The sequence below is a fragment of the Danio rerio genome, chromosome 4 (genome assembly GCF_052040795.2).
Source record: "Danio rerio strain M-AB ecotype USA chromosome 4, GRCz13ab, whole genome shotgun sequence".
Lineage (NCBI taxonomy): Eukaryota > Metazoa > Chordata > Actinopteri > Cypriniformes > Danionidae > Danio > Danio rerio.
In genome coordinates, this window is record NC_141024.2 from 41699611 (window position 1) to 41710000 (window position 10390).

The window sequence follows — 10390 nt, forward strand, 5'->3', positions numbered from 1 at the left end:
TGTGCTCAAAAGGGAGTCCTATCTATTGTGTTGTACTGATGTCTACACCTACATCAACCATAAACCCAACCTCACAGTAATATGTTGTGTTTTAGCAACATCTACACCAACCATAAGCTAAGTGAAGCTATGTAATGGAGCCTGGATAGCTCAGTTGGTAGAGCATCAGACTTTTAATCTGAGGGTCCAGGGTTCAAGTCCCTGTTCGGGCGTACAAGACTTTTTGTGGAGCCACAGCTTTTGCCGTTGAGCTATCGCTTGCTGAAAGTTACATCTGGATGCACAACACGTGTACTCGGAATGAGGACATGGCTGTACAGGCAGTCTTGTAGTCATGGCAGAGTGGTTAAGGCGATGGACTTGAAATCCATTGGGGTCTCCCTGCACAGGTTCGAATCCTGCTGACTACGTCCAGGCAGTGCGCAGGACTTAGTTTGCAACCTTCCATAATTGTTTGCAATTCCATTGTTTCTTGGGAAACGGGATGTGCTGAAAGGGAAAAGCAAAACGGCAGCTTCCATTTTTAAAGACATATGACTCAGAATGAACATCCAGTGGCTTTCCCATAGCTCGCCGTGATCGTATAGAGCAGGGGTCTCAAACTCAATTTACCCGGGGGCTGCAGGAGGCAAAGTCTGGGTGAGGCTGGGATTTCACAAAAAAAAGTCCTCAAATGTCATTATTAACAGTTTTAATTATTTCTTCTGAACATGAAGTGTCCTGAACATTAATAGAACATTGAGTGAAGATTATGAACAGTTCTTCTGAACATGGCATCTTTTGCCTACTTCTTGCTGCCAGACACTTGACAGCGCTTCTTCTCACAAATCTGAACCACATTTGGCTTTAGAGCGGAAGCAGTTGAGACCCTCAGTATGGCTTGAAGATGATCATCATCAAGTCTAGACCTGTACTTTGACTTATTGAAGTCCTAGGGAAAAAAGTGGGGGAACTCACTCAAAACTTCCATTCCCTCACCTAAAAAAAAGGCGTATATATGTATAAATAAAACACCCCCACCCCACTCCAGTCACATCAGTCTGTATCTACCTATAATATCAACACAATCTCACGGCAATTCGTAACTTTTTCATTTAGTGGCTAATTCGTATGAATTCGTACGATCTAATTCGTGAGATCAGGCTGATAATATATATATGATGCAGGCGCAGGCACGTGCACACATAGGGCTCAACCTGTGCAGAGCACATGTCCTTTTTAGTCTTGCATAGAAAGTGCCCTTCCAAAATGATTAAAAGTGCCCCCGCGACGCGACACACCCTCGGTCCTGCCCTTCAGTAGGCGCGCGATAACACCGCTCTTGAGTACGCGCGCGACAACACAGCTGATCAGAACGCGCGCGACAACGCGCATTGAGTGACAAGCGCGCTGTGTACGCATAGAATCAGCGGAGCGGGGAGCGCTCTCTCTCCCCGCTCCGCTGATTCTGTCAGAGTACAGCGGTCGGCGCGGGCCACAAAATATTACACTGAGGGCAGCAAATGGCCCACGAGCTGCGAGTTTGAGACCCCTGGTATAGAGGTTAGTAGGTCTGCGCCGACCACAACCATAAACATTGCCTACTTGTCATGCTTTGCCATGCAGCCCGGATAGCTCAGTCGCTAGAGCATCAGACTCTTAATCTGAGGGTCCAAGGTTCAAGTCACTGTTCGGGCGTATATGCCTTTTTGTGGAGCCACAGCTTTTTCCGTTGAGCTATCGCTTGCTTAAAGTTACATCTGGATGCACAACACGTGTACTCGGAATGAGGACATGGCTGTACAGGCAGTCTTGTAGTCGTGGCCGAGTGGTTAAGGCGATGGATTTGAAATCCATTGGGTTCTTTCTGCGCAGGTTCGAATCCTGCCGACTACGTCCAGGCAGTGTGCAGGACTTAGTTTGCGACCTTCCATGATTGTTTGCAATTCCATTGTTTCTTGGGAAAAGGGATGTGCTGGAAGGGAAAGGCAAAACGGCAGCAGATGCTAGCTAGCTGCCCTGAGGGCCTTCCATTTTTAAAGACATATGACAGAGAATAAACATCTAGCAGCTTTTCTGTAGCTCGCTGTGATCGTAAAGTGGTTAGTACTCTGCGTTGTGGCCGCAGCAACTCCGGTTCGAATCCAAATCACAATAGGTTTTTCAAGGTGACATTGGCGTTGCACTCTGTGTCGCCATCCTTAATCTCCATCCTCCTTTTAGTGCAGGCTGTGCTACTGGAACGTCCTGAATGTTTCCTAAAGTGTGGAAGACTAGGGATTCGATATGAGCAACGGGACCTTTGATGCCAGCATGCTGTGTAGATAAGCATTGATCTAGTCATGCTTCTAAGCCATGGAAGGACTATTTGACCTATTTGACCTATTTGTCATGCTTTGCCATGGAGCCCGGATAGCTCAGTCGCTAGAGCATCAAACTCTTAATCTTAGGGTCGAAGGTTCACGTCCCTGTTCGGGCGTATAAGCCTTTTTGTGGAGCTACAGCTTTTTCCGTTGAGCTATCGCTTGCTTAAAGTTACATCTGGATGCACAACACGTGTACTCGGAATGAGGGCATGGCTGTACGGGCAGTCTTGTAGTCGTGGCCGAGTGGTTAAGGCGATGGACTTGAAATCCATTGGGGTCTCCCTGCGCAGGTTCGAATCCTGCCGACTACGTCCAGTCAGTGTACAGGACTTAGTTTGCGACCTTCCATGATTGTTTGCAATTCCATTGTTTCTTGGAAAAAGGGATGTGCTGGAAGGGAAAGGCAAAACAGCAGCAGATGCCAGCTAGCTACCCTGGGGGTCTTCCATTTTTAAAGACATATGACAGAGAATGAATGTTCAGCAGCTTTTCTGAGCTCGCCATAATCGTATAGTGGTTAGTACTCTGCGTTGTGGCCACAGCAACCCCGGTTCGAATCCGGGTCACGGCAAGTTTTTCAAGGTGACATTGGGGTTGCACTCTGTGTCGCCATCCTTAATATCCAGCCTCCTTTTAGTGCAGGCTGTGCTACTGGAACGTCCTGAATGTTTCCTAAAGTGTGGAAGACTAGGGATTCGATATGAGCAACGGGACCTTTGAAGCCAGCATGCTGTGAAGATAAGCATTGATCTAGTCATGCTTCTAAGCCATGGAAGGAATCTTTTCAATTGTTAAGTCTCCATTCATTGCCACAACAACAGAGAGACCTTCTGCAGTTGCTATTGATCCATTTATTGTCTCCTACATGACATGGAGTCCTATCTATTGTGTTGTACTGATGTCTACACCTACAAAAACCATAAACCCAACCTCACAGTAATCTGTTGTGTTTTAGCAACATCTACACCAACCATAAGCCTAAACCCCACCTCACGGTAAACTTTTGTGTACCGTAAAGGTCTGCGCCGACCACAACCATAAACATTACCTACTTGTAAAGCTTTGCTTTGGAGCCCGGATAGCTCAGTTGGTAGAGCATCAGGCTTTTAATTTGAGGGTCCAGGGTTCAAGTCCCTGTTCGGGCGTATAACCCTTTTTGTGGAGCCACAGCTTTTGCCGTTGAGCTATCGCTTGCTCAAAGTTACATCTGGATGCACAACACGTGTACTGGGAATGAGGACATGGCTGTACAGGAAGTCTTGTAGTTGTGGCCGAGTGGTTAAGGCGATGGACTCGAAATCCATTGGGGTCTCCCTGCGCAGGTTCGAATCCTGCCGACTACGTTCAGGCAGTGTGCAGGTCTTAGTTTGCGACCTTCCATGATTGTTTGCAATTCCATTGTTTCTTGGGAAAAGGGATGTGCTGGAAGGGAAAGGCAAAACGGCAGCAGATGCCAGCTAGCTGCCCTGGGGGCCTTCCATTTTTAAAGACATATGACACACAGAAGTTCGCCAGACCGGAAGTGACGTAGGATCTTGGAGTTTGCGCATATAAACACTATGAAGACAACTGATCGTGGTGCGCGTTTGGATGCCGAGATAAAATATTTTGAGAGACTCACACAAACGAAAGACCACAGCCATACAATTATAAGCCTGTGGACAGACGAGCAGACAGAACAGCAGTCAGAGAAGTGTAATTTAACTCTATTGTGAGGGAGAACAGAGCAGAGGCCAGTGTTTGCTTACAGAGAGATATGTAAGATAACAAAATCTTATCTGGCAACTTACCAGTAACAGAAACTTATGAGCATTTAACACAGTTATGCCACATTGACACTATTTTTAATAGTAGATAAGTGAATACAAAACACAAATAACTCAGAACGTCTGGAATAATGCAGAAACATGTAAACAAGGTACTGGAAAATCTTTTTCATTTTACAAAAGGTTTTCAGAGCTTCTGTATTAAAATAAAAACAACATCAAATATTAAAACAATTAAAATAAGTTTTTAAATATGTGTCTTTGTCATTTTTTCATTGGGTATAAGATTATCTGTATCAGATCCCATTTAGGCAACATTCCATAAAAAGACAAGTACAGTTGTTATAGTATAAATTATTTACAAAGATTTAATCAACAGATCTGATCTGCATTTATGATTAAATAAACTTCAACCCTATTTCAAGTTCAAATTCTAAATGCAACTCAAGTTCAAGTTTTATTTATATAGCACAAAATCATAATCAGTGTTAATACCCAGCATTTTTACTCTTTATATATGCATAAGTATCTGTGTGATTGTGTGTATATTGAAAGGAAAATATATCATCTGACCCATTTAAAAGTAAACCTAAAATTATTTTTCAGTAAGTTGGCCAACGTTTATGTGGGTACCACACCATCATGTCATTCAGGGTGTCTTGGAGGGGAGAGGTGTCCAACCTACAGCATCTAAACAGTGGGGTATCTCAAGGCTTTGTTCTTGGGCCACTTCTCTTCTCCATCTACACAACATCTTTAGGACAAGTCATCCAGAAACATGGATTTTCCTACCACTGCGATGCTGATGATACCCAGCTATACCTCTCTTTTCACCCTGATGATTCCCTGATGACTTTTTTTTTTGAAGACAACATTTTCATTTCCAAAAAGAAAATATTTTCTACATTTTGAAAACTACTGTTTTATTACATGTAAAAGCAGTGCATTCAAACTATTACTTTTGTATAACATGTCTTTATTGAGTATTGAACCCAAAACTTACCCTAGACAGGCTTAGGAAAAAATATATATAAAAATAAATAAATAATAAAAAATGCAATAAAAAAAAAATTACACATATACATAAAAAATATAATAAATAAATAAAAAAACAAGCACCAATTAACATCCCACAATTTCAGACTTCCGAAGCTTCTTCAATATCTCCGTTTTTTACAAAGTTCAAAAACAACTCCCAGATGTCACAAAATTCAGAGGATTTTTTTCCTTATTATATATGTGAGCTTTTCAAGAGCCAAGCATGTTATAAGGTTTCTCAACCAAAATCCAATGGAGGGACGATTAACTTTTTTCCAGCATAAAGCAATACAACACCTTGCTTGTATTAAACATAAATCAATCAATTTTCTTTCTTTAGTAGACAAGGCACAACTGTCTTCATACATATTCAATATATCAAACTATTACTTTAAATTGAAGTTACTTATATTTTAGTCTGTTAGTAATTTAATCTATGTCTGTGAAATAGAAAATTAAAGAAGATTATTAATGTTAACTTTGTTACTGGATTATAATTAGGGATGAATTAATGCGTGTGCATTATTATATTATTGGTTTATTATTGAAGATGCATTAATGTGTGACCCTTATATTGTAGCTTTATTATTAGTGATGAATTAATGTGTGAGCATTATTCTATTATTGGTTTATTATTAGTGATGCATTCATGCGTGATCCATATTGTTTTTTTGTTTTGTGATTGATTTATTAGATTAGTTTATGATTAGTGATGTAGTCATATGTGAGCGTTATTATAATATTTGTTTATAATCAGTGACTGATGAAATGAGCCTTATATTTATTATAAGTGAGTGATTCATTGATGTGTTAGAATAATGCACGGGCATTATTGTAACTATGGTAGTAAATGATAATATAAAGTGTTGTAATGTATAATAACTGCATTAAAATGTTTGTAGTAAAACTATAAAGAGTGCTTGGTCGGCTAAGTTAATCTTACCAAATAACGTTATACAACATCTATAACAATCATATAATAATCGTGTTGTAGTAATTAATGTTACTGTAATGGTTATTCATTTAAACCAACTTGTTATAAAAATACTTAGTTTGCAATTGTTGTCCGAATTAATCTGCAACGAAATCTGTTATTACAGTACAAATCTTGAATGGTATAAGGGCTCTGATTGGCCATAGCGTTCATTGTAACTCGGAACATGATTGGCTGCCGTAACCAAGAATAGGGTGAATCTTGGTTCCAGCTCGGGACGTGATTGGCCAGCGTAACCATGAATTAAAAAAAATCTTGGTTCCAACTCGGAACGTGATTGGCCGGTGTAGCCAAGAATAACCACGACTTACAGGTGCCAGTATGCGCCACTGGCCCAGTCTGCACTGTGTGGCATATTTGCTGACATATAACAGAGACTGAAACATTGCTCACACTTGTCTGAGGTGGTCATTTTGACTGCAATCTTGTTTTAGGTTGGCACTTTGTTTTTGAATATTGTCTGATTTTCAAATGCGTATCTGTGCTGCAGTACAACGCCTTAGCCTCACAGCAAACATTTTGGTCTACAAGCTGTCACTGCCGTCTTCCCAGGAGAGTGGCTGTACTGGTTTCTTCTGGAAGTCCTGAGGGATGTACGGGACCAAGACATGAGAGCGGTTGGGGCAGCCTTTGAACCCAGGAGAGCACCCCACAGGCTCTGTGCTGGCGGCCCCAGAAACTCGATTCACTCCAGAGTAGAACCGAACAACTCCGGCAGGGGCAAACCGCGACCGCACTGCACTGAGAGCAACGCAAAAAAGTCCTGAACGAGCCAGCCAGGAGTCGAACCTAGAATCTTCTGATCCGTAGTCAGACGCGTTATCCATTGCGCCACTGGCCCAGTCCGCAGCAGCAGTGCTCATTAGCATGGTCCTTGGAAAGAGGACACGGCTCGGTGAACATGGAGTTCCTAAAACGCATGCTGTGCTTTGTTGTCATGGCAAGTTGTGGTGTCGATAGGATGCTCTTACACCGAGCATGTGACAGTCCCTCCCAAGAAGAACTGTGATCCAGGCTCTGAGACTTTCTCTTCTCCAGGAGGAGGTTGCAAACGTTAGTTATTTTTGTCAGAGCAGCTGCAGCACACCTGGGTGGAGGCCCACAGCTAGACTTGAGGCCAACCTTTACGCAGACCTTCCCTGGTGGTCTAGTGGTTAGGATTCGGCGCTCTCACCGCCGCGGCCCGGGTTCGATTCCCGGTCAGGGAACTTCCTTTTCACCTCCATGCTGAACTTTGAGGAGTGGTTAACTCACTTGGCGAAGGCAAGAAAGCGGCTCTGAGCGCAAAAGATGTCCTTCGAGCCGGAGTCGAACCAGCGACCTAAGGATTGCCATCATCCCACCTACAGTCCTCCGCTCTACCAACTGAGCTATCGAAGGCTTATGGGGCAGTTCCACAACCACATCCTATAAGGTAGCTGCAGTCCGACCGCTGGCCAAAAAGGACAGAAGCAAAAGCACTCAAGCCTTCCCATACCGGGAGTCGAACCCGGGCCGCCTGGGTGAAAACCAGGAATCCTAACCGCTAGACCATATGGGAACTGCCACTTTGGAAAGCCAGTCTTGGCACAAACTCCAGTTAATTCTGATCGCTGGCATGTCCCTGCTCCGCTTGCACAAGTGCCACTCATACACGTACGCACTCTCTCATACACAGTTTCTTGGTTTCCGTAACCGAGAACCTTCTGATCCGTAGTCATAAGCGCTAACCTTTGAGCCACCGTCACTCTGTTCAGCACCTTGTTAGCACATTGCTTGGAGCAAGGACAAGGCTCTGTCAACCCGGAGTTCCTTCACCACACATTCTGCTTTGTTTTTATGGCAAGAGGTTGTGTGGATGGGATGCTCTTACAGGATTCCTGACAGTCCCTTCATAGAAGACCTGAGATCCAGGGTCGGAGACTCTCTCCTCTCCAAGAGGAGGTTAAAAACAAATGGTTTCTTTTGTGTCTGTGTGTCAGAGCGCTTAGGTATTGCTGCAGCTCAGAGACCTACAAGTGGAGGAGATTACACTGCAAGTTGCCTGGATGACCTCTAAGTGGTAGGCACTTATGCCGCACGTAGGCTTGGTTTGCGATTGATGTAGCTGTAGTAGACATTCATAAAAATAAAAAAATATTTATAAACTGCTTACTCTGAGGTTGTGTTTAGGGTTGGGGTAGGAGTAAAATTGAATAAAACACAGCAGGTTACCGTGAGGTTGGGCCTAGGGCTGGGGTAGGTGTGATTTCAATAAACTGCGATAGGTTGTATTCTGTGCCATGTACGAGACATTGAATCAATGAAACCCACATGGAGGTTTGTTACTGTGAGGTTGGGTTAGGAGTTGGGGTAGGTTGGGAGGTTGATAAAACACAGCAGGAAACTGTGAGGTTGGGTTAAGGATTGGGGTAGGTTTGACATTCAAACATAACTGGTTGGACGCAGTGTCTTGCACCAGACATTAAATGAATGAAAACTCCAGGAGGTTTTTACAGCCCACTTGGAGCTCAAGTCTCACCCGCTTGGAGCTGACCAGGCCATTTGGAGCAGGCTCTGATTTCTATTTATACCTTTTTCAGTCAGGTAACTTCCTTTTCAGTAGTATGAGCGTCTGCACTGTGTGGCATATTTGCCGACATATAACAGAGACTGAAACATTGCTCACACTTGTCTGAGGTGGTCATTTTCACAGCAATCTTGTTTTAGGCTGGCACTTTGTTTTTGAATATTGTCTGCTTTTCGAATGCGTATCTGTGCTGCAGTAGAACGCCTTAGCCTCACAGCAAATATTTTGGTCTACAAGCTGTCACTGCCGTCTTCCCAGGAGAGTGGCTGTACTGGTTTCTTCTGGAAGTCCTGAGGGATGTACGGGACCAAGACATGAGAGCAGTTGGGGCAGCCTTTGAACCCAGGAGAGCACACCACAGGCTCTGTGCTGGCGGCCCCAGAAACTCGATTCACTCCAGAGTAGAACCGAACAACTCCGGCAGGGGCAAACCGCGACCGCACTGCACTGAGAGCAACGCAAAAAAATCCTGAACGAGCCAGCCAGGAGTCGAACCTAGAATCTTCTAATCCGTAGTCAGGCGCGTTATCCATTGCGCCACTGGCCCAGTCCGCGTCAGCAGTGCTCAGTAGCATGCTGATTGGAAAGAGGACACGACTTGAGGGCAAGCTTCAGCCAGACCTTCCCTGGTGGTCTAGTGGTTAGGATTCGGTGCTCTCACTGCCGCGGCCCGGGTTCTATTCCCGGTCAGGGCACTTCCTTTTCACCTCCATGCTGAACTTTGAGCATTGGTGAACTCACTTATCGAAGGCAAGAAAGCGGCTCTGAGCGCAAAAGATGTCCTTCGAGCCGGAGTCGAACCAGCAACCTAAGGATTGACATCATCCCACCTACAGTCCTCCGCTCTACCAACTGAGCTATCAAAGGCTTAAGGGGCAGTTCCACAACCACATCCTATAAGGTAGCTGCAGTCCGACCGCTGGCCAAAAAGGACAGAAGCAAAAGCACTCAAGCCTTCCCATACCGGGAGTCGAACCCGGGCCGCCTGGGTGAAAACCAGGAATCCTAACCGCTAGACCATATGGGAACTGCCAATCTTAAAACCCAGTCTTGGCACAAACTCCAGTTCATTCTGATCGCTGGCACGTCCCTGCTCCGCTTGCACAAGTGCCACTCATACACTTACGCACTCTCTCATACACAGTTTCTTGGTTTCCGTAAACCGAGAATCTTCTGATCCGTAGTCATAAGCGCTAACCTTTGTGCCACTGTCACTCTGTTCAGCACCTTGTTAGCACTTTGCTTGAAGCAAGGACAAGGCTCTGTCAACCCGGAGTTCCTTCACCACACATTCTGCTTTGTTTTTATGGCAAGAGGTTGTGTGGATGGGATGCTCTTACAGGATTCCTGACAGTCCCTCCATAGAAGACCTGAGATCCAGGGTCGGAGACTCTCTCCTCTCCAAGAGTAGGTTAAAAGCAATGGTTTCTTTTGTGTCTGTGTGTCAGAGCCCTTAGGTGTTGCTGCAGCTCAGAGACCTACAAGTGGAGGAGATTACACTGCAAGTCGGCTGGATGACCTCTAAGTGGTAGGCACTTATACCGCACGTAGGCTGGGTTTGCGATTGATGTAGCTGTAGTAGACATTCATAAAAATAAAAAAATATATAAACTGCTTACTCTGAGGTTGTGTTTAGGGTTGGGGTAGGGGTAAAATTGAATAAAACACAGCAGGTTACCGTGTGGTTGGGCCTAGGGCT

At 44.5% G+C, this 10390-nt stretch overlaps 2 protein-coding genes and 11 non-coding genes across 13 annotated transcripts in view; 7 read left to right on the forward strand and 6 right to left on the reverse strand.

Annotated features, from left to right (window-relative positions):
* LOC148680782 (NACHT, LRR and PYD domains-containing protein 3-like) overlaps window positions 1–10390 on the reverse strand; it is a 463735-nt gene that overhangs the window by 128104 nt on the left and 325241 nt on the right. The gene's annotated exons all lie outside the window — the stretch shown is intronic.
* LOC148680790 (uncharacterized) overlaps window positions 1–10390 on the forward strand; it is a 796717-nt gene that overhangs the window by 72891 nt on the left and 713436 nt on the right. The window lies entirely within an intron of this gene.
* Window positions 140–212, forward strand: trnak-uuu (transfer RNA lysine (anticodon UUU)). The gene has a single exon. It is a non-coding gene; the product is annotated as a tRNA-Lys (tRNA).
* On the forward strand, window positions 329–410 carry trnas-uga (transfer RNA serine (anticodon UGA)). The gene has a single exon. It is a non-coding gene; the product is annotated as a tRNA-Ser (tRNA).
* On the forward strand, window positions 1794–1875 carry trnas-uga (transfer RNA serine (anticodon UGA)). Its single transcript has one exon. It is a non-coding gene; the product is annotated as a tRNA-Ser (tRNA).
* trnas-uga (transfer RNA serine (anticodon UGA)) lies at window positions 2575–2656 on the forward strand. Its single transcript has one exon. It is a non-coding gene; the product is annotated as a tRNA-Ser (tRNA).
* trnas-cga (transfer RNA serine (anticodon CGA)) lies at window positions 3607–3688 on the forward strand. Its single transcript has one exon. It is a non-coding gene; the product is annotated as a tRNA-Ser (tRNA).
* On the reverse strand, window positions 6912–6984 carry trnar-acg (transfer RNA arginine (anticodon ACG)). Its single transcript has one exon. It is a non-coding gene; the product is annotated as a tRNA-Arg (tRNA).
* trnae-cuc (transfer RNA glutamic acid (anticodon CUC)) lies at window positions 7280–7351 on the forward strand. The gene has a single exon. It is a non-coding gene; the product is annotated as a tRNA-Glu (tRNA).
* On the reverse strand, window positions 7437–7523 carry trnay-gua (transfer RNA tyrosine (anticodon GUA)). The gene is given in 2 exon segments: window positions 7437–7472; window positions 7487–7523. It is a non-coding gene; the product is annotated as a tRNA-Tyr (tRNA).
* On the reverse strand, window positions 7612–7683 carry trnae-uuc (transfer RNA glutamic acid (anticodon UUC)). Its single transcript has one exon. It is a non-coding gene; the product is annotated as a tRNA-Glu (tRNA).
* trnay-gua (transfer RNA tyrosine (anticodon GUA)) lies at window positions 9472–9558 on the reverse strand. Its single transcript is given in 2 exon segments — window positions 9472–9507; window positions 9522–9558. It is a non-coding gene; the product is annotated as a tRNA-Tyr (tRNA).
* Window positions 9647–9718, reverse strand: trnae-uuc (transfer RNA glutamic acid (anticodon UUC)). Its single transcript has one exon. It is a non-coding gene; the product is annotated as a tRNA-Glu (tRNA).